Source organism: Acinonyx jubatus, chromosome C1 (assembly GCF_027475565.1).
Source record: "Acinonyx jubatus isolate Ajub_Pintada_27869175 chromosome C1, VMU_Ajub_asm_v1.0, whole genome shotgun sequence".
NCBI lineage: Eukaryota > Metazoa > Chordata > Mammalia > Carnivora > Felidae > Acinonyx > Acinonyx jubatus.
This window is the reverse complement of record NC_069381.1, coordinates 127,244,103-127,265,578: the sequence shown is the minus strand read 5'-3', so window position 1 is coordinate 127,265,578 and position 21,476 is coordinate 127,244,103. Positions and strand designations below refer to the sequence as shown.

The 21,476-nt window shown below is 37.4% G+C and overlaps 1 long non-coding RNA gene across 1 annotated transcript in view; it reads left to right on the top strand.

Moving 5' to 3' along the window:
- The first annotated feature begins 13,580 nt into the window (after positions 1-13,580).
- The window catches only part of LOC128314015 (uncharacterized), a 36,322-nt gene continuing 28,426 nt past the window's right edge, over positions 13,581-21,476 (top strand). The window contains exon 1 of the long non-coding RNA XR_008295300.1: positions 13,581-16,644. This is a non-coding gene — a long non-coding RNA (uncharacterized LOC128314015). The remainder of the gene's footprint in view (positions 16,645-21,476) is intronic.

The following is a 21,476-nucleotide window of genomic DNA, read 5'->3' as shown; positions in this document are numbered from 1 at the left end:
TGCACAGCCTACCCCAACTCAGTTTATGTTTCTATTCAGTACGGGGGCTAGGGTGAAGCAAGTGAGTTGCTTGGGCATAAAATTTAAGACATTTAGAGTATCACGCAAGTGCTAACCCTGCTTTTGAATGACCCTGAGAATGAGTGTCTCCTTAAATTTGGTGCCCTCAAGGGGCACCTGGGTGGCTCAGTCTGGTAAGTACCTGAATTTGGCTCAGGTCATGATCCCACGGTTTCTGAGTTCAAGTCCCACATGGGGCTCTGCACTGACCGCTCAGAGCCTGGAACCTGCTTCTGATTCTGTGTCTCCCTCTCGCTCTGCCCCTCCCCCACTCATGCTCTGTCTCTTTGTCTTTCAAAACTGAATAAACATTTAAAAATTAAAAAAAAAAAATTAGTGCCCTCAGCCCTTCACTCACCTCACCCTAGTCCTATCCTGCTTCTACTTGCTCAACCTAAAAACCTCAGCATCATCCTTTGTGCCTCTGTTTCTCTCACTCCTATGCCCAATCTATGAAGACATCTGGATGGCTTTACCTTCAGAAAAAGAGTGTAATGCCCTGAGGCTGCTGTTCAGTAGAAAGCCTCCAGGAAGAGGCAGCAATGGTCTCCTGGGACAAATTGTAGACAACTCACAGCTTCTAGGAGGACCAACTGGCCCTGAGGGTTGCTGTAGCCTTGGACCTTGGCAGTCATGGGATTGCAGCCCCAGGTTTCCATCTAGAAACGCTTGCTGCCCTGGGGCCTTCAGAGACCTAGACGGCTATAGACTTGCAGTCTGTGCGTGAGCAAGTCACTCTAGTTTCTGGCCTTGGTCGGTCCCTGCCCTGCATACCCTGCTGTTTCTACCATACCTGGCCAGGGGGAGGGAGAGGCATCTACAAGTACCAGAGTTTGTGTAACAGGTTGTGTGAGCCAGACTCCTTACAGAGAAGTCTGGGTTGAGGGACCTTTAGTGTCTGAGCAGCCCAGATGTTTCTCATCCCAGGATTCTCTGTTGACCCCAGTAGAACATTTGAGGTCCCTAGAAATCATCCTAGCACTGAAAAACGTGGTCAGGATCTCAGGCCCTATTCTGCTCTTCTCTGAACTTCCCCTGATGACCAACACATCCCAACCCATCCTCTCCCTACCCCTTTATCTGGACCTGCACTCACTCTCCCCTACACACTGGAGGTGCACCCCACAAGTACAACTGTGCCATTTGCCTTCCCAGGAAACCCCACGCTCCACCCATCCAGACAAGGCCCTGGTCTGTAGGCATGCCCCCCAAAGAAATATGTATACCATACTTCCTTCCAGGCACTTCCAGGTTACTTCTAACTTAAAGGCAAGATGGCTAAATAACATTTTATACAGTAAAATAAATAATGAAAATAATATCTAAGCTTCCTGTGAAATATCTAAACTTGCTTTCAGTTACTTAGAGGAAAACACATGCATACACACATACTCCTGATATGCCTTAGAGGCTTCATTTCCGACAGCAAATAGTCTGGGGGCTTTGATTAGATAATTCTAATGATGTTTATAGTTACACATCTACCTGGTATGAGCCTTATCATGCTTGTTCTTTCTTGGCCAGCATGATCAGTAACTTGCCTTCAAGTTAGAAGTAACCTGATTATATTAATCTGGATAGGTTATGCTATGCTACGGTACAAATACCCAAATCTTAGCTCTGAAGCACCAAGATTTATTTCTATTGGCTGTGCATTGACCTTTGAGGATTGCCAGAGTGAAGAGTAGTATATATAAAATGGGGTATTTGGCCCAATTTATGAAGAAATATTTACAAATGTCAAAAATAATGGAGTAATTTTGTTTTGTATATTTAAATATTATACTTCCTCTAAGAGAAAATAAAAATTCTGAGATTATTTTCACAAAATAAGGAAACTAACAGAAACTAAATGCATTGTTTTGGGAACTACTTTTTTTTCCCTCCCTGCTAGCAGTGATGTATGCAGATACAAGTAAAAGCCACTGTATTACAACTTGATGACTGCCATCTCTGTTAAGCAGGTGAGACAGAATGAAGGCAGAAATGACATCACTTGCCCTCCAGGCTGAAGCCTGTGTTTGATGCAGCTGGAGCCCAGGGCCCATCTGCCTATGGGCCCCAATTACTCTCTCCCACACACTGAATGAATGACCTTCCAGACATGTCACAAGTACAGTCTTCTCTGTAGAGCTGCCCTGATTCCTCCTAGGAAAATTAGTTGCTCAGTTTTCTTTATCATGCTAATTATATTGGATACATAATTATGGTACTCATCAGGCAGGCTAATTCTTTATTTACATGTCTGTCTCTCTGACTCAGCTGTGGGCTTTTCAAGGGCAAGTGCTCCCTCTTAGTCAACTGTATCTTCTTTAAGACCTGTACTTGCCATTTTGTTGGCACATATTGATAATGTGGGAAAGAGTTAGGGGTTGTATTTGGGTAGAAGGAAATAGGAATAAATAAAGGGGAAAAAAAGATAAATAAGAAAGGAAGGGAAAAAAATGAGCAAGACTGCAAGGAAGGAAGAAAAGAAAGGAGTCTGCACATGTGTGCCTTTTGTCACAGGGCTCCCTGGTTTGCACAAGCTTTAGCACCAGGATAATAGGAAGACAACCAAGAGAGGCTATCTCTGGGTCAGTGTTGGCACATTTCTCATACGCAACAATGCAGTCTTATAGTTGACTAATTCCAGAATATTTTGCCCTAATTCAAAATGTGAGACTATTTATTGCCTATAATGTTACTTCATAGAATCTTAAAAGCTAAGGAGAAATTAATTTTATAGTCACAGGGAATAGTTCAGTTTGATAGCTTATTCTAGGTTTTTTGTGTTTTTTTTTTAAGATAATTTATTTTGAGAGAGAGAGAGAGCATGAATAGGGAGGGCAGAAAGAGAGGGAGAAAGAGAGCATACCAAGGAAGCTCCGTACTGTCAGTGCAAAATCTGACACGGGGCTTTATCGCATGAATGGTAAGATCATGACCTGAGCCAAAATCAAGAGTCAGACGCTTAACCAACTGAGCTACCAGGCGCCCCTATGCTAGCTTTATATATAAGGAAACTCAGCTAACTTACACTATTTGATAAGTTAGTTTGATACATTTTATTGAAAGACAAGTGAGACTCCTTTAATTTAGTCTAGAGGAGTCTCTAGATTCCCCAAGGGTTTCAAACTTTAGTATGGACAGCCAGTACCTCTATGTTATACTTATTTGGCCAATCCCTCCAGTCTCAAAGAGTGGTTGGGCTTTTTTTTGTTTTTTGGGTTTTTTTTGCGTAAGATAAGACAAAATAAAATATGCTACATTTTGTGCTTAATTTAAATAATTAAAACTTTTAGCTTAAAATGGAACTATTATGGGAAAAAGTTGAAGTTTTATGAGTTATTAAATTGAAAATTCAAAAATGTACCTAAACTTTAGAATGGTGATTATGATTTTATTGTTCATATTCTTGGATCCAACAATACCATTTCCAAAAATTTATCCTATAGAGACATTAAAACATGTACATTAAAGTATGGTAAAAAATGCGTGGCAAAATTATTTGCAGTCATGTAAAATTCAAAGTCATGCAGATGGCTTTAGTAGAGGATTAAGTAACTATAATTAATGGAGAATATATAGTAGATTTTAAAAAAGGGTTATTTTGAATGACAAAAAAACCCCAAAAAGATTCTAAGATATATATTCAGTGAAAAAGTGTCAGAACCACATGTATACTATCATTTCATTTCTGCAAAACAAACAACAAATTAAAACAAAAGCCATATGCATATGTGTGTGCACGTACACACACTCCAGGACACTTTTGTGAACTAAATGGGGGCACTGCCAATATTTACATCTGAACCATCAGCCTGATACAGGAGTGTCTAGAGGAAATCAGAATCTATACACACCTTAATTTAAGGGAATTTATATTCTGGATTATACATTTCTTGTAAGTTTATTTTAATAGTAATAGTGAACATATACTATATATACTAATAAAATTAAGTTTCTCATACCTGAAGTATCTATGAGAAGAGTATGGAGTTAGTCTTAAACTTGGATCTCAAAGTGTGATGCCTCTAATTCTTCAGAACTTCCTCCCTTTGCTCCATCACCTTTAGGTTGATCTGTTTTCTTCAGAACATGCCCCCCAATATTTTAAATTAATGTATCACCAGAACATTCTTATGTTCTCTTATTGTCAGAGCAGACATTAATCCTTCCTGAAAGTCTGACCATTGCAGAGCTCCCAGTCTTGTCAACTTTATCTTTTATCATCCAAGTATCCATAGCAGCAGATTATTGTATAGTATTTATTTTTGTCCTTTGGATTTTTCCAAAGATAAATTTCAGTATCTATTTAACTTAATGAGGGGTGACCGCTACCTTTTGCTGGTTTCTGTTGCTAATGAGGGCAAGGCATGGGCTTTTGCTAAATTCCCACATCAGCCTGGTTGGCCAGGTGTATTTTTGGTATAAGTTTCAAGCCATATGACAGTCTTGTAGATAGTGCTATTTGTCACATGAGTACTGGACAAGAAAGTGCAGTGATAAGATCAATACAAATTTATTCCTCTAGCAAAACACAACAATTCAAGGCATATGCATTATTAATGCTGCATCAGAAGTATTATGCCTATATTCAAAGACTAGCATATAATTATAAAGGACAGAAATGTAAAGAACATGAAACAGCCTGATGATGGAATTGGTTCATGTTTATTATTAGAAATCCTATTTGAAATCCAGAGAAGAACTACTGAGTGGATAAAAACATGTCAGACAGTAGGTGACAAAGAATATGAGAAAATTACAACATTTTCCCCCACTAAAATTAACAATGTTTTGCACCCTACTTAACTGACTGAGTAATCTGGCTCTGCAAGGATGAGGATTCAGGGAGATATTCTTTCTGCTACTGTTTCCATCTGTGATGCAGTTAGTCCGGAATTTGCATGCTCTACTGGTCAGTATGACTCTAGCAATGCTCAGCAGAACAGAGGCACACATTCTCTCCTTCCACAAATATCCACTGAACATGAAGTCAGACCTCTTCTGGTACTAGAGGTATATTTTGGGATAAGTCAAAGGTTGTGAAATTAGCATTTAGGTTTTTAAAAATAAGTTTTCATATGTAAAAAATTGCCACCACGATGATCAAGCATATAAAATAATATTGTGAAATTTGATCCAAAATCATTGGCTTCTTGAGCTGGAACATGTTTTCCTATGCCTTGTCCTATGCCTCAGCTGGAATATGTTTAAAGCTAATGGGCAGGAAGATGGCAGAGTAAGAGACACCAGAAATCTGTCTCTTTAGACACCACCTACACCATCTGTCACCTAGACAACAATTGTACTGGCAGAATCTGTCTGATGTAACTATTTTGGAACTCTGGAGTCTATTGAAGGCTTAAATCTTCCAGGAGAATGCTTGGATGGTAAGTAGCAGTTGATTATCAATTTTGGCTCTTTGCACAGTAGCACCTACCCATCCCCACCCACAGCCATGTGGCAAGTGGCAGTGCACAGTGTTCTTGGAACAGTTTTCACACAGCTGGTGGGATCCAGGGTAGACTAAAAGTACCCTGTCCTCCAATTACTAGGGATCTGTGCTCTGATCACTGATTGCTATGTTAGATCACAGAAGTATGGGCAAAGAAGTAGGCATCCATTGTTTTTGTAGTTACCTCATTGTTGCAAGCCCCCTTATCTCCTACTGAAGTAACTTTCAGGACATTTAAAGGGCCAATGCCCATATCCCCACTTCATTTTTTTTTTAATTTTCCCCTCGGGAGAGCCATATATTAAAAATTAGGATATTCAAAAACAAGTTCATATATTCAGAATGTTAGAAAGTGACCACACCTGTCCAGGGAAAGGGTCAGAAAAGACCTTAAGTTTATACCTCAGGTTGATCTTCAGTACATAGAAAGCCTGTATCAATCAGAAAAACAGTAACAATGACAGAAAACAGCAAAATCTGGAGGGGGAGTATCTGATGTCCAGAGTGACCACATTATTAGATTCAAGTAACCAGCTTTCAACAACAACAGCAACAACAACAACAACAACAACCACAAGGCATACAAACAAACAGGAAAATATGACCAATTCAATGGGAAAAAAAAAAAAAAAGAAGAAACTATCCCTGAAAAAGACTCCATGGAATATATACTAGTCAAAGACATTTTTAAAAACTGTCATAAAAATAATCAAAGAACTAAAGGAAGATGTGGAGAAAGTTAAAAAAAAAAATGATGCATAAGCAAAATGAAAATATCAATAAAGAGATAGAAAATCTAAGAAAAAACTAAAAAGAAATTCTGGAACTGAAATATACAATAACTGAAAGAACATTACAAGAGGGATTTAAGGCATATTTGAGCAGGCAGAAGGAAGAATCAGTGAACTTAGAGATGGGACAATAGAAATTATCAAGTTTGAGGAACAGAAAGAAAAAAGATTGAAGTGAGTAGGGCCTAAGGGATGGTGGTGCACCATCAAACAGAACAACATATTCATTGTAGGAATTACAGAAGAGAAGAGAAGAAAGGGGCAGGGAGAATATTTGAAGAAATAATGGCTTAAAACTTCCCAAATTGATGAAAAACATGAACATAAACATCCAGGAAACTCAACAAACTCCAAGTAATATGATCTCAGAGATCCATACAAAGACACATTATAATCAAACTTTTGAAAGACAAAGAGTAAATCTTGAAAGCAGGAAGAAAGAAGCAAATCATCATATACAAGGGATCCTCAATAATACTATCAGCAGATTTATCATTAAAACCTTTGGAGACCAGAAGGCAGTAGGCTAATATATTCAAAGTGCTAAAATAAAAAAAAAATTAAAAAAAAAAAAAAAAAAAGAAAGAAAGAAAAAAAAAGCTATCAACCAAGAATCCTATATCCAGCAAAACTCTCCTTCAAAAGTGAGGGAGAAATTAAGACACCCCAAGTAAACAAAAGTCGAGGGACTTCATTACCATTAGACCTGCCTTGTAAGAAATACTCAAGGCAGTCCTGCAGTGTAAAAATTACTGTCCTTGACAGTAACTCAAAGCCATATGGAGAAATAAGTCCCAGAAAAAGTAAATACATGGGCAATTATAAAAACTAGTATTATTGTAACATTAGTTTGAAGCTGGAGTTTTTGTTTTCTGCATGATTTATGAGACTAATAAATTAAAAAAAAAGTCTAAAAGCTAATATTATTATAACTTGGTTTGTAACTCCAGTTTTGTTTTCTATGTAATTTAAGAGACATGCATTTAAAAGAATTATTAATTTATGTTTTGCGGATGCATAATGTACAAAGATGTAATTTGGGGGACATCAACAATCAAAAGGAGTGGGAACAGAGCTGTAAAGGAACAGTTTTTGAATGCTATTGAAGTTAACCTGGTATCAATTCAAGTTATAGTGTTAAACTTTAAGATGTTAAATGTAATCCCCATGATAACCACAAAGCAAATGACTATAGAATATATACAAAAGGAAATGAGAAAGGATCTGGAACATTTCACTATAAAAAATCAACTAAACATAAAAGAAGACAGTAATGCAGAAAATGAGAGACAAATCTGTTAGGCACATAGAAAACAAATAGCAAAATTACAGAATTAAGTCCCTCCTTATCAGTAATTACTTTAAATGTAAATGGATTAAGCTCTTACAACTAAAAGACAAAAATTGACAGATTAAAAACACATAGTCCACTCATTAATTAAATGTAAACAAACAAACAAACAAAAAGCAGAATTAGAACTGTAAATACAGAACATAAACTGATAGTTACCAGAGGGGAGGAAGTGGGAAAAGGGAGATACAGGCCGCCAGTTATGGAATGAGTGAGTCATGGGAATAAAAAACAGAGCATAAGGAATATAGTCAGTGATATTGTAATAGCAATATAATGGGACAGACGGTAGCTGTGACTTGTGGTGAACACAGCATAATGTATAAACTTGTCAAATCACTAAGTTGTATACCTGAAACTAATGTAACATTGTGTCAACTATACTTGCATTAAAAACACATAGTCCAACTGTATGTTATATATAAAAGACTCACTTGAGATCCAAAGACACAAATAGATTGAAAGTGAAAGGATGGAAAAATATATTTCATGAAAAAAGTAACCAAAAGAGAGGAGAGATGGCTATCCTAAATTTAGACAAAATAGACTTTAAATTAAAAAAAGGTTACAAGGGACAAAGAGGCACTATATATTATATTATATATTAGTATATAATATATATAGTATATATATTTTATATTTATATTATATTATGTATATTATATTTATATATATAATATATATTTTTTATTTATTTTGAGATATTGAGTGTAAAAGGGAGAAGGGCAGAGAGAAAGAGAGGGAGACAGAGGATCCAAAGCAGGCTCTGCACTGACAGCAGAGCTTGATGTGGGGCTTGAACTCACAAACCATGAGATCATGACCTGAGCCAAAGTCAGACACTTAACCCACTGAGCCACCCAGGTGCCCCACACATTATATATTAGTAAAAGTCTCAATAGAGCAAGAATATATAACAATTATAATCATATATAGTAATGACAGACTACCAACATATATGAAACTAAAATGGACAAAATGGAAGCAAGAAATAGACAGTTCTACAATAATACCCCACTCACCATAATAGATAGAACAACCAGACAAGAAATAAGTAAGGAAATAGAGGACTTAAGCAACGTGGTAAACCAATTAAATCTAACAGACATGCACAGGTACTCCATCTAACAATAACAGCACGCACATTCTTCTCAAGTGCACCGGGATAGAGTATACGTTAGGCCACAAGTTAAGTCTTGGTATATTTTAAAAGATTGGTATAATAAAGAGTATCTCCTTTGACCACAACGGGGTAAAGTTTGAAATAAAGAACAGAAGAAAAACTGGAATTTACACAACGTTGTAGAAATCAAGCAATATGCCTTTAAATAACCAGTGAATCAAAAAGAAATCACAAAGAAACTCAGAAAATACTTACAGGCAAATGAAAATGAAAATTCCACATACCAAAACTTACAGGATGCAGCAAAATTGGAGCTAAGGGGAAAATATATAGCTATAAATCCTTACATTAAAAAAATAAAGCCAAGATCTCAAATCAAAAACCTAACTTTATAACTTGATGAACAAGTAAAAGAACAAACTAAACTCAAAGCTAATAGAAAGAGATAAATAATAAAGATTAGATCAGAGATAAATGAAATAGAGCAAAACAAATAGAAAATTAATGAAAGCAAAACTTGGTTCTTCAAATAGATCAGTAAAATTGACAAACCTTTGGCTGGATGGACTGAAAGGAAAAAAAAAGGAAGACTAAAATTATTAAAATCAGAAATGAAAGTGGGGACATTACTTCTTATTCTATAGAAAAAAAAGGATTATAAGAAAGTACTATGAATGATTATGTACCAACAAATTGGATAGCCTAGATGAAATATGCAAATTACAAGAAACATAACACCTACCAAGACAAAATCATGAATAAATAGAAAATCTGAATTTACTTATAGCTAGTAAGGAGAATGAGTCAAAATTGAATCAGTAATCAAAAACCTCCCAACAAAGTAAAACCCTGTATCTGATGGCTTTGCTGGTGAATTCTAGCAAACAGTTAAAGAAGAACTAATGCCAAGCCTTCTCCAACTTTTCCAAAAAAATTGAAGAGGAGGAAACACTTCTTAACTCATTCTATGAGGCCAGTATTACCCTGATACCAAAGGCAGACAAAAAGGGAAAACTACAGACCAGTATCCTTTATGAATATTTATGCAAAAATTCTCAACAAAATACTAGCAAGCCAGATTCAGCAGCATATTAAACGCTTTATACACCATGACCAAATGGAATTTTTCCTGAATGCAAGGATGTTTCAACATATGAAAATCAATGTAATATATCACATTAACAGAATGAAAGACAAAAATCACATGATCCTCTCATTTGATGCTGAAAAAGCCTTTGACAAAATCCAGCATCCTGTCATGATAAAAACACTCAAAAAACTAGGAGTATGAGGAAATTACCTCAATATAATAAAAGCTAGATATGAAAAACAATGAACATGATACTCAGTAAAAGACTGAAAGCTTTTTCTCTAAGGTCAGAAACAAGGCAAGGATGTCTGTTCTTACCACTTCTATTTGACATGGTACTGGAAGTTCTAGCTAGAGCAATTAGGCAAGCAAAGGAAATAAAAGATCTCCGAGTTGGAAAGGAAGAATGAAATTATCTTTGTTTACAGGTAATGTGATCTTGTATGGAGACAACCCTAAAACTGCCACAAAAATTGTTAGAACTATTAAATGAATTTGGTAAAATTGCAGGATACAGTCAATGCACAAAAATCAGTTGTATTTTTGTATACTAACAATGGACAACTGAAGATGAAATTACAAATACAATCTCATTAACAATAGCATCAAAAATAATAAAATACTTAGGAATTTACCTAACCAAGAAGGTGAAAGACTTATACAATTACAAGTATGAAACAGTGCTAAATAAAATTAAGGAAGACACAAATATTGAAGTATAATTAACATACAATGTTTTTATTAGTTTCAGGTATACAATATAATGATTCAACAATTCTATACATTACACAGTCAGTACTCATCCCATTAAATGTACTCTTAATCCCCTTTATTTCACCACAAAGAAGACATAAATAAATGGAAACACATCCCATGTTCATGAATTGGCAGACTTAATATTGTTAAAATGTCAACACAATGCAAAGCAATCTAGAGGTTCAGTGCAAACCCTATCAAAATCCTAATGACATTTCTTTGCAGAAATAGAAGGACTCACTCTAAAGTTCGTGTAGAATATTAGTGGATTTCCAATAGCCAAAATAATTTTGGAAAAGAATAAAACTGGAAGACTCACACTTCTTGACTTCAAAACTTACTATAAAGATACACTAATCAAACAGGGTGGGGGGCGCCTGACTGCCTCAGTCAGTAGAGCATGCAACTCTTGATCTCGGGGTTGTGAGCTCAAGCCCCACACTGGGTGTACAGACTACTTAAAAATGAAATCTTAAAAAACAAAAACAAAAACAAAAACAAAAAAAACCCAAAACAGTGGGTACTCGTACAAAGACAAGCATATAGACCGATAGAAGAGACTAGAGAGCCCAGATATAAATCCTCACTTATATTGTCAAATAGTTTTTGACAAGAATGTAAAGACCACTCAATGGGGAAAGGACAGTCTTTTTAACAAATGGTGCTGGGAAAACCAGATATCAACATGTAAAAGAATGAAGTTGGATCCTTACCTAACACCATATACACAATTTAAATAAAAATGAATCAAATACCTAAATTCCAGACCTAAAACCACAAAACTTTTAGAAGAAAAAAATAACAAAAAAGATTTACATTGGATTTAGCCGTGATTTCTTGGATATGACACCAAAGGCACAGGTAACAAAAGGAAAAGATAGACAAATTGGACTTCATAAAAGTTTTTAAATTGTGCACATCAAAACACACTATGAACAGAGAATAAAGAAACCTACAGAATGAGAGGAGCTATTTGCAAAGTATGTATCTGATACAGGATTGATATCCATAATATATGGAGAATTCTTAAAACTCAACAACAGTAAAAGAAACAACCTGATTAAAAAATGGGCACAGGATTTGAATAGACATTTCTCTAAAGAATGACAAATGACCAATAAACACATGAGAAGATGCTCAACATCACTGATCATTAAGGAAATCCAAATCAACACTACAATGAGATATCACCTCACACTGATTGGGACAGCTACTGTCAAAAAAAAAACCCAAAACCAAAAACCAAAAACCAAAAAACAGACAACAACACTCACTGGCTTGGATGTGGAGAAATTGAAACCCCTGTATACTATAGTGGAAATGTAAGTGGCACAGCCATCATGGAAAACTGTATGACGGTTGCTCAAATAATTAAAAATAGAATTACTGTATGATCTAACAATTCCCCTTCTGGGTATATACACAGAAGAATTGAAAGCAGGTGTCAAGGAGATATTTGTACATCCATGTTCATAGCAGCATTATTCACAATAGCTAATACATGGAAGCAAACTACATGTACACTGATGGGAAAATGGATATACAAAATAGGGTATGTACATACAAAGTAATATTAATCAGCCTTAAAATGGAAGGAAAGTATTTAATATGCTATATGCCATGGATGGGCCATTAAGTGAAATTAAGTATTATAAACCAATCACAAAAAGATAAATTCCACATGATTCCACTTATAGTAGTCAAAATGATGGAGACAAAAAGTGGAATGGTAGGTGCCAGGGGCTGGGGTTTGGGGAGTTATTGTTTAATGGGTACACAGTTTCAGTTTTACAAGATGAAAAATTTATGGAGATGGTGGTGATGATTACACAGTGTATGGATGTGTCTAATGCCACTGAACTGTGCATTTAAAAATGGTTAAGATAGATCTTACATGTATTTTACCACAAAAATTTGAAGAGAAAAAGTGCCAATGGACACCATTTTTTATGTTTCAAAGAAGACGAATAGAATATTATAAGGACATATGCATCTAGCATCCTCAGATATTCAGATAAGCAAATATTTCAAATAAATAAATATCTGTTTGCCCCATTATTTCTGAAACATATTTACTATTTTCATTATAATGAAAATGTATCCAAAATGCCTTAATCATTTATTCTTTGATCAGAGAAATTTGGATATAATAAATGTAAGTTGATCTTCTCTTTATGACTAAAAATCATCACTGGAAATTATCCACTTAGGGGCTATTTTTTTTTTAATTTTTTAAACATTTATTTATTTTCAAGAGACAGAGAAAGACAGAGTGCGAGTGGGGAAGGGGCAGAGACAGAGGGAGACACAGAATCCAAAGCAGGCTCCAGGCTCTGAGCTGTCAGCACAGAGCCCGACGCAGGGCTTGAACTTGCACCTTGAGATTATGACCTGAGCCGAAGTCAGAGAGTCACCCGACTGAGCCACCCAGGCGCCCTGAGGCTATGTTTTTAAAATGTAATGCTTGTTGGGTTTTTGAAGTATAGTGCCTGCCCCTGAATTAAATGATTCCAAATTGCTTTCTAGTTGTTGATTTTACTACAATATTTTCTCCTCTTCACTTCCATTTTGTATTTCAGTATATAAAGTTCTGTTTTTGTTGCCAAATGAACTAGAGGAATCTATAGTTACTAAGATAAGTAGCGATCAACCTAAAAAGTAAATGCAAAGATATGTTTTTGCCAGAGGGTAAGTGGGTAAACTTATTGCATATGTAGCAGTAGTTCTCAATTGTGAGTATACCTCACAATCATCTAGAGGGCTTTTGAAAATACAGGTTGCTTGGCCTACCCTGGATTTTCTGATTCAGGAAGTCCAGAGTGGGACCGGAGAATCTGCATTTCTAACAATTTCCCAGCTCATACTGCTGGTTGCTACTAAAATGCTTTGCCAACAGATTTTGTTCTCAGATAGGGCACAGCACTGAAAAGAAAATCACTTTGCAAATCCAGTGATTTCATGGGCCACTAGGCTCTCTGCATTCTCTATTACCCAGTTTATCTTTTGTTCATTTAATGCATCGCAAACAACATTGAATTAGTTTGTTGGACAATTAGGTAAGATATTAAACTAAAGATGTACATATAAATATGTCAAGTGATTATTTTAAGAATACATCTGTAAGGAGTAACTGGAGAAGGCACTTTGTGAAGGTTTTTTTCCCTCCCTGCTTTCTCTAACAGTTCAACAACTCCCAACTTTTATAAATAGTACACCTTTTTCTAAAGTGTAGACAGCAAAAAAATTTTTCTATAATGAATGCTTAAAAAATCATTTCCGAGGAAATTAGGTCTTAAAAACATCCTGGAATATGTCAGTTAATTAAATTGTTGTTTGTTAGAATGAACATCCCAAATCAAACCCACTCTTGCAAATGCTAGCCCAAGAGTGGTTTCTAGTCTCTGCAAGTCTCTTCCTTCCTCTGCTGTGGCCGCCTAAAGCCCTCCTGCAATTTCACCACCTCCTTGACTCTCAGCACTAATCCTGAATATTGCTGGGGAGGTTTGCATGGCTGCATCTAGAAACTGTGTTTGATCCTGTTTACTTTGCCTCTCTCTGCTCTAATGTCACACCTCAGTTCTGGGAAATGTATCTCAGTCTGTTCTGAAGTCTTATTTGCCTGCTCCCGGGCACCCACGTTTGATGACCAAGCTTCAGTGTGAGCCCTGTTTCTGAGGTCCTCTTTTGTTATCTGTCATCGCCCTTCTCATAAAGGGATACCCTAGTCCTAGATCCTGGCCCATTAGTGTGGACCCTCCTCTGTAATAACAGACACCTCTTATTCTAATTTGCTGTCCTTCCTATAAGAATGAATTGTCTCATATTCCATCCAACTGTTTGGAAAGGCCAACATTTCATTTTAACGCTTTGCTGATTTCTACTTACCTGGAGTATAACCTATCACTCTGTTGTCCTGGACATGTTGCTTTGGTCTCTATTCATATCTGTGATGGGATCCACTCACCCACATCCTATTCAGTGATTGAGTCCTTTTCCAAAGTCCAGCCCTTTCTCACCTAAGCCGTATGGCAATAAGTAACTGGGCTTACCTGGTTTGTTAATTCTGGAAACACTGAATGCTTATTGGATATCTGAAACTATACTGGCTGCTGGGGAGAGGAATAAGACGCAGTTTCGCTCTTGAATCTCATCCTGAATGACAGAGAAAACAAAAAATTGAAATACAATTCTTTAACTGCAGGTTCTAAGAACATTTTTCACTGAGACATAGTACCTTAGGTCAGACAATTGCCCTTCCATAAACATTCATTCTACTAATGCTTGCTCAAAACCTACTGTGTGCCACCCAGAGGTCTCTTAATGAGAACTGTGAATCAGACCCAGACATTCACTTTGGCCCCGAGTGCCTAGAACTGTTACCTCCCAGATATTAATGATGTGTGTCTTCTGCTCCTGAGAAGTCAATAGGAGACTTTATAATAGATAGCCTCTGAACCTAGTTCCTGCTGCTCCAATCCCCAGGTGATCTACCTTGATTGAACCCTGATGACCATAGGGGGGTTGTAAATTCAGTCACTCATTGTCCAGAACCTCTGAATCAAGTATCAACCTGTTGCATTCCATCCTTCTAGATTACCTAGAGCTGGATATCCTGAAAGGATGAAAGTTTTATGAGTTGATTGCAGTGCTTGTTGGAAAGGTAGGAGACCCTGGTGATAAACCTACCATAACTTTCAAAAGTCAGCATTATCCCCTGAGTGGCAGAGTTGCCTTGACTTTGTGTTTCTGGTGGAAATGACAACCAAGGTGCCCCTACTGCCTTCTAAACCATTGAAGAGAAACTAAGTGGCCCCTGAAACAGCCTGAGTGACTAGTGACTGCCCAAGGACTACTAAAACTTTCTTTACTCTGAGTTGTGAAGGCTTCCTGTGGTCTTTGGCTGGTGGAATGATATCCGGACCTGATATGGACAGGGATTCCTTGGGACATCCTAGGGAAATTGAGATTGCCCTGGTGCCTCTAGCCTTAACTTTAGAACTAATAGTCATTTTTGCCAAGCTCTTTTGCTTCTCTCCCCAAATTCTAAACCAGCCCTAGCCTATTGGAGGATAATTCTGAAATAAACCTGAAAATAACTTCCCTATCCATCAATGTTCCTGAAATTTCATGAGGATTCTGAAGAGAAGAGGCAGGGGTTTGCCTAGGGGAAGGTAGAGAAACCAAGGTGAGGAGAAGGCTCAGAGGCAGTGTTGTCAGCATGGGCACTCCAGAGACCTGCAGCAAATAGGACTAAAGCACGGGCTCCAGGCACAAGCAGTGATCTTAAGTGTTAATTTGAGTCGTGCTTTTGAGAGGGAGAGACAGAATCCATCTCTTTCCCTCTTTTAACATCAGTGCACTCATTCATAAACATATACATTCTATCTCACAACATTCTTCACATACTCCAATAAGAAAAAGCATGTTAAAGTGACAAAAATATTTTAAGAAGTTATGTAAATATACTACTAAGGTAGATTATAGATTATAGTTCTATCATTTATCATGTTCTCATGTGTTTATTTGCTGAGAAGCTTTTATAAACTTTCAGTTGTTTTTCCTCCCCCACCCCATATTTATCAGCATGCATGTCTTACTGTCTTATTTAAGTTTCAAAATATTATTTCAAAGTTAATAAGATGTTTCGAAAATCTAGCCACGTCCTTTATTTGCTCATAATATTTTGTCTGGAAAAGTTGTTCTTAAAAAACCTAAAGGTCCTATTTATAAAACTGTGATATGATTAAGGCCAATTGTAAACAAATGTTTGCAGGCCAACAGAACAATTATGTCTTTCAATACAGATGACTTTCCCAGTGTGCCATAATAGTTTCTTAAAGCTGTTATGAATTATTCCATAAACCCATATTTAGAGACTTTTAAAAATGCAGATTATTGGCCTGAGCAACCATTTTGTCTCCAAAGGAACATTTGCAGGCTGTCGTGCAAATCTGCATTTGAGCTACTTTCACATTATGATCTTAGTGAATTCTTGACCAGATGGACTTGAACAGCTGCCACCCATGCCTGGTAAGTCCCTTTGCTGGAGAAGACAAAATAGCTCATTTGTTTGCAGTTCCTTCCTGGAAGTACACAAGGGCAATTTTCGACATTGTGAATTACTTCTATCAGAGCAACATTTTCCCTGAAAGGCCATAGCTCATTATGCTATTTAGAAACAAACAAAAAAAAATATGCACAAACAGTTTTTTTTCCCCCTGGAGTCTTATAATTTGTACCCAGAAGGGACAAGTCTCTTTTCAGATTAAGTTTTTAAAAATGTTCCTTAGTTGCCATTATGTTCAAGCTGACATGGAAGGTTATAATGAGAGAACCCCCTCTGAAATAATAATGCCTTACATTTGTACAACATTTGATATTCTTCAGAGTGCTTTCAGACACATTATCTCATTTGATCCTCAAAACGACTCAGGAAGGCAGGGAAGGTGAGTGTTTTTATTCACTACTTTACGGATAGAGAAATCAAGTCCCTTCACAAATATTACCTGAGTATTTACTAACTCCACTGTATTGTACTCAGTATTACAGAGGATAAAAACATGTATTCCTCAAAGAGTAATCTGTTTTTCAGATAACACGTAAAAACACAAAGCTAAATAATACCAAAAAAAAAAAAAGTGCAATATGTTTCAAAAGATGACGAGGCACCTGTGATGAGGAAATTGTTCGTGAGGATTCAGGAGGCATTTTAAAGCAGGTACCACCTAGAATACACATGCTTGGAAAGAGGCTTAGAGTTTGTGGAACCCATGAGCATGTCTGCTCTTTGGCATTACATTCACATACCCCTATAACCTTAGAATGTAAAAGATTTTGGCATTCATCTAGTTTATCCCGATACTCAGTGCTGGAACTGTTTCTATGGCATCCCAGGGAAAAATGTGGAACAGCTATAGTTTTTAGAAAATTCTATCTCATAGGAAGTCGCGGTGTTGGTCTCTGTAATTCTGTGCCTCGCTGACTAGAGCAGCCCTACTGATCTATTTTTCTTCCTGAGGAAAGTCTTTAATGCCTCTATAGACAGTTGTAACATTCGCCTCTAGGTTTTTCTTCTTTCCATTAGATCTTTGAACTTCTCTAGGTACTCACAGCCATTATTATACTGCTGGACCCCTGTTTTATTTGTCCAGATTATCTGTAACTTTGCCATCCAAAATTGATACACTATTGTAGGTAGGCAGAGTTCTATGGGATTCTTACTTCCTGGGCTCTAAACACTGTAGCGATGCTTTTGGTTCACTTACAGCATGTAAATTAATACTGCTAGTTATGAAGATTACTTACGCATAATAGTAACTATCATGTAAAAGCTACTTAATTAAAATGCCTGGAAAGAGTTAGGAATGCTTTCCTGAAGAAAAAAGGTCACTTTCATTGCATGGCTTCTCCCCACACACCACCTTTTAAAGTTTTTCTTCTTTTTCTTAAGTCATCATATATTCATATTCACCCAGGTGAAGCTTTCTTAAGAAATGAATACCAAATTCTAATATAACAATGAGCTGTGGTATTTTGTTTCTCATTTTTATTAAATAGGAAAATAAAAATTAATAGCTCATGTAAATTAATAGGCCAATACTGACCTCTGGTGTGTAAGGAAGAAATTGCTTACTGGGTGAACTAGTAGATGCTTGGGAAAAGTTTTATATTTAATGTAAAAAGCAAAGAAGTTTCCTAAGTTATCATTACAAATGTGGAAATTGGGGAATGTTAAACTAAATGAATGGAGAGAATTTCTCTATTTTAATCCCTTGTGGTAGGAAGTAAAAAGGAAAAGAGAAAACTGCTGAATAGAACAGCCCCATTGCATCATGTTTTTGCCTGATTTGGTCCACATTTAAGCAACTCTAACCCTGGTGAGTGGAGAAATGACCTACACTCCCAAGCTTGACTCCATACAAACTGAATTTTTTTAAAAGGCCTATTGTGAATTTGTCTGAGTTTTCTCCTTAGATGGTATGTGTATTCCTTTCCTGCTATGCCCCCAAATGCCTCCCTACTTATTTCAGACACAAGCTTCGAAAGTCATCTTTTTCTATTCTTATTTGCTCTTATTCATTCTCCTGGAATTTTCCAAAGCTGTGCCATATGGCTGTGATATGCTTGCTTTGTAATTTAAAAATCTAGCATTTGTTAGAGTGGTTCTTCTTTCAGAGGGCCCATTCTCCTCTCTGTTTTCAGTATGTAGCCTTCTCATTCAGTCCATGCTGAAGCCAAATTATGTATCCACTTCTCCCCTCCTTGGTCCCCTTTGTGCAGAGCCACTCGGGAGTGCACAGCCAGGGCTGCAGGCTGAGCCAGTCACCCTACAGACAGAGGCATCAGCTTTGTGGGTTCAGTCCCTACTGCCACCAGCAGCTCTTGCTGGCCTACCCTCTCCAGTAGCAGGGCCTGCAGGGTCTTAGAAACTTACCTGTTGGGAGAGTATCACTGGGCCCATAGCCATTGGACCCAGATTCGAATTTAATCCTGACCCCGCCACTGACTTGCTATGGGACCTTCTGCAACTCAGTTCATTTCCTAGACAGCCGACTTCTATTTCCTAATCCACAAAAGGGCTGCTTAGACCAGGTTTCACTAACAAACACCCTCGGTGATGCTCTAATTCTACAATTCTGTGAATCTGGAACTGGGAAGCCAGCTTGCAACCCAGGGCTCTTACTGCCTGCAGTTCCTTCACCTTCCTTCTCCTCCCCTCCTCCTAGTTCCTTTATGTGTTTCTACTGCGAGCATCCTATGTTTACTAAACCATTATACTGATTACACTGCATGTATCTCTTTGTCTTTTTTCCTTCATTGGCCAAACATATGGCAGGCTGTTAGTAACTACTGAGTGAATGAAAAAAGAAACAATATCTTACTTCCTCCTGCAAGTCTGTAGCTGACCTGTATTCCTAAATGGCTCCTGGGCCCTGGAAGCTTTGGAGTCAGCATCAACCTTTTGTCCCGATGCTACAAACTAACATGTGAGAATGTTGCCTCTCAAAGACTCTCAAAGGTGATGAATAACTAGAGTTCATGCTGCAAGAAAGTGGAGGACACCAGACTGTTAGTAGGAGCTGAATCACTCTGCATAAGAATGAGAAGTTTTAGCTCCCCTGGTCTGGCAGAATAGGAAGAAGTGGGTAGGAAGAAGACACTGGGGTAGAAGAAGGGCAAAGTGGAGCTGGTTCAAAATGATGCTGGGTGAAGGCCCAGTAAATGTTTCCAGTTCTTGGGGTGACCATAGGACATTTTTAAAACTCAGAATTAAATTTGATTTGGCTAAATTTGCTTGCTTATTCAACTCACAGTTTACAATCTCCAGTAAACTCTACTGTGCTCAGAAATGACTTGCCTGGGTCGTTTATCTGTAGCAAGCAGTGAAGAGGTTGAGTAGTACCTCTAGGTCTCTGGTTCTCCACCTTTAGGGCACGTGGGAATCACTTCAGAAACGTTTAGATACTAGATGCTGACACCATACTCCAGAAGGGTTACAATAGTCTTTCTGGGAGTGGGGCCCAGGGATCATTGTTTCTTAACAGAAGCCCGGGTGAATCTGATGTGCCGCTGGGGTGATGAACCGTTGGTGGAGGGTGTGGAGGAGAGCTGGCAAGCATTAGAGCAGAGCCAACATTGGAGTGAGTGGTTACGCCACAGTAGATTATGGCTGTAGTCATCAATATGAACTCATCCAAGAAACTACTCAGCAACCACGCATGCTTTTGTTTTTAATCAACTCTATTTCTCATCACTGGCAGTAACTATTTTAATTTTATAAACTTCCACTTTCCTCAAACCTTTGCTCCTCCCAGTTCTATTGGTAATCTCAACAAATGAACTGTTTTCTACTTTTCAGAGATATTTGATGCCCCAAGTGAAAAATTCCTTAATTTTCTGCCACCAAATCTATAACTCTGTTTTCTTATGCATTCTCTTTTTTACTGGTGCCCGTTCACCAATATTTAAGCATCCACAAGCATCACTCCTTTTTTTTAATGTTTATTTATTTTTTGAGAGAGAGAGAGACAGACAGAGCATGAACAGGGGAGGAGAAGAGAGCTAGGGAGACACAGAATCCGAAGCAGGCTCCAGGCTCCGAGCTGTCAGCACAGAGCCCCACGTGGGGCTCGAACTCACAAACTGCGAGATCATGACCTGAGCCGAAGTCAGAGGCTTAACTGACTGAGCCACCTAGGTGCCCCGAGCATCCCTCTTTTTAAAGCAAAAGACTTAGAAACACCGAGGTATATGTGTGTATGCATACATGTGTGTTTGGGGTAAATAAAACAATTCTGCCAACAAAAGACCCCTCTGAACCAATATAGAAAAGAGAACACAGTTTATTGTTAAGTAAGAATTAATAGATTTACATGCATGTAGGATATAAAAAAATGTGACAAAAAGCCTGGACAGATTTTCATATAATTTATTTAGCAAGGCAGACACAAGGATAACTTCTCTTATCTCCTCAAGAGACAAAGGGCCCTACCTGAAGATAGTCTCCTTTTTAAAGTCTTCTAAGTTAATTTTAGAGATATGTGTTTATAGTTCCAAAGATCAGAAAGTCCCCACATTTGTACTGTAAAATCAAAAGGTCAGATCTCTTTTGGGACCTATTAAGATTCCAAGGAGACATTCTAAGGAGGAAAGTGTGAGGAGATTGCCAACACCCTCCTCAAAGAAAGTTTCATCATTTTATCCTTACAGTATATGTTGGTTAGATACATATATAGTCCTTAGCTTTGTTCAGTAAGAGAGCCTAAAAGCAATGGCACTCTATTGGGACATCTAGCACCTAGATCTTGGTATCTAAATGCCATTTTTCAATAAAAGGAGTCAATAATCATTGAAGAAAATAG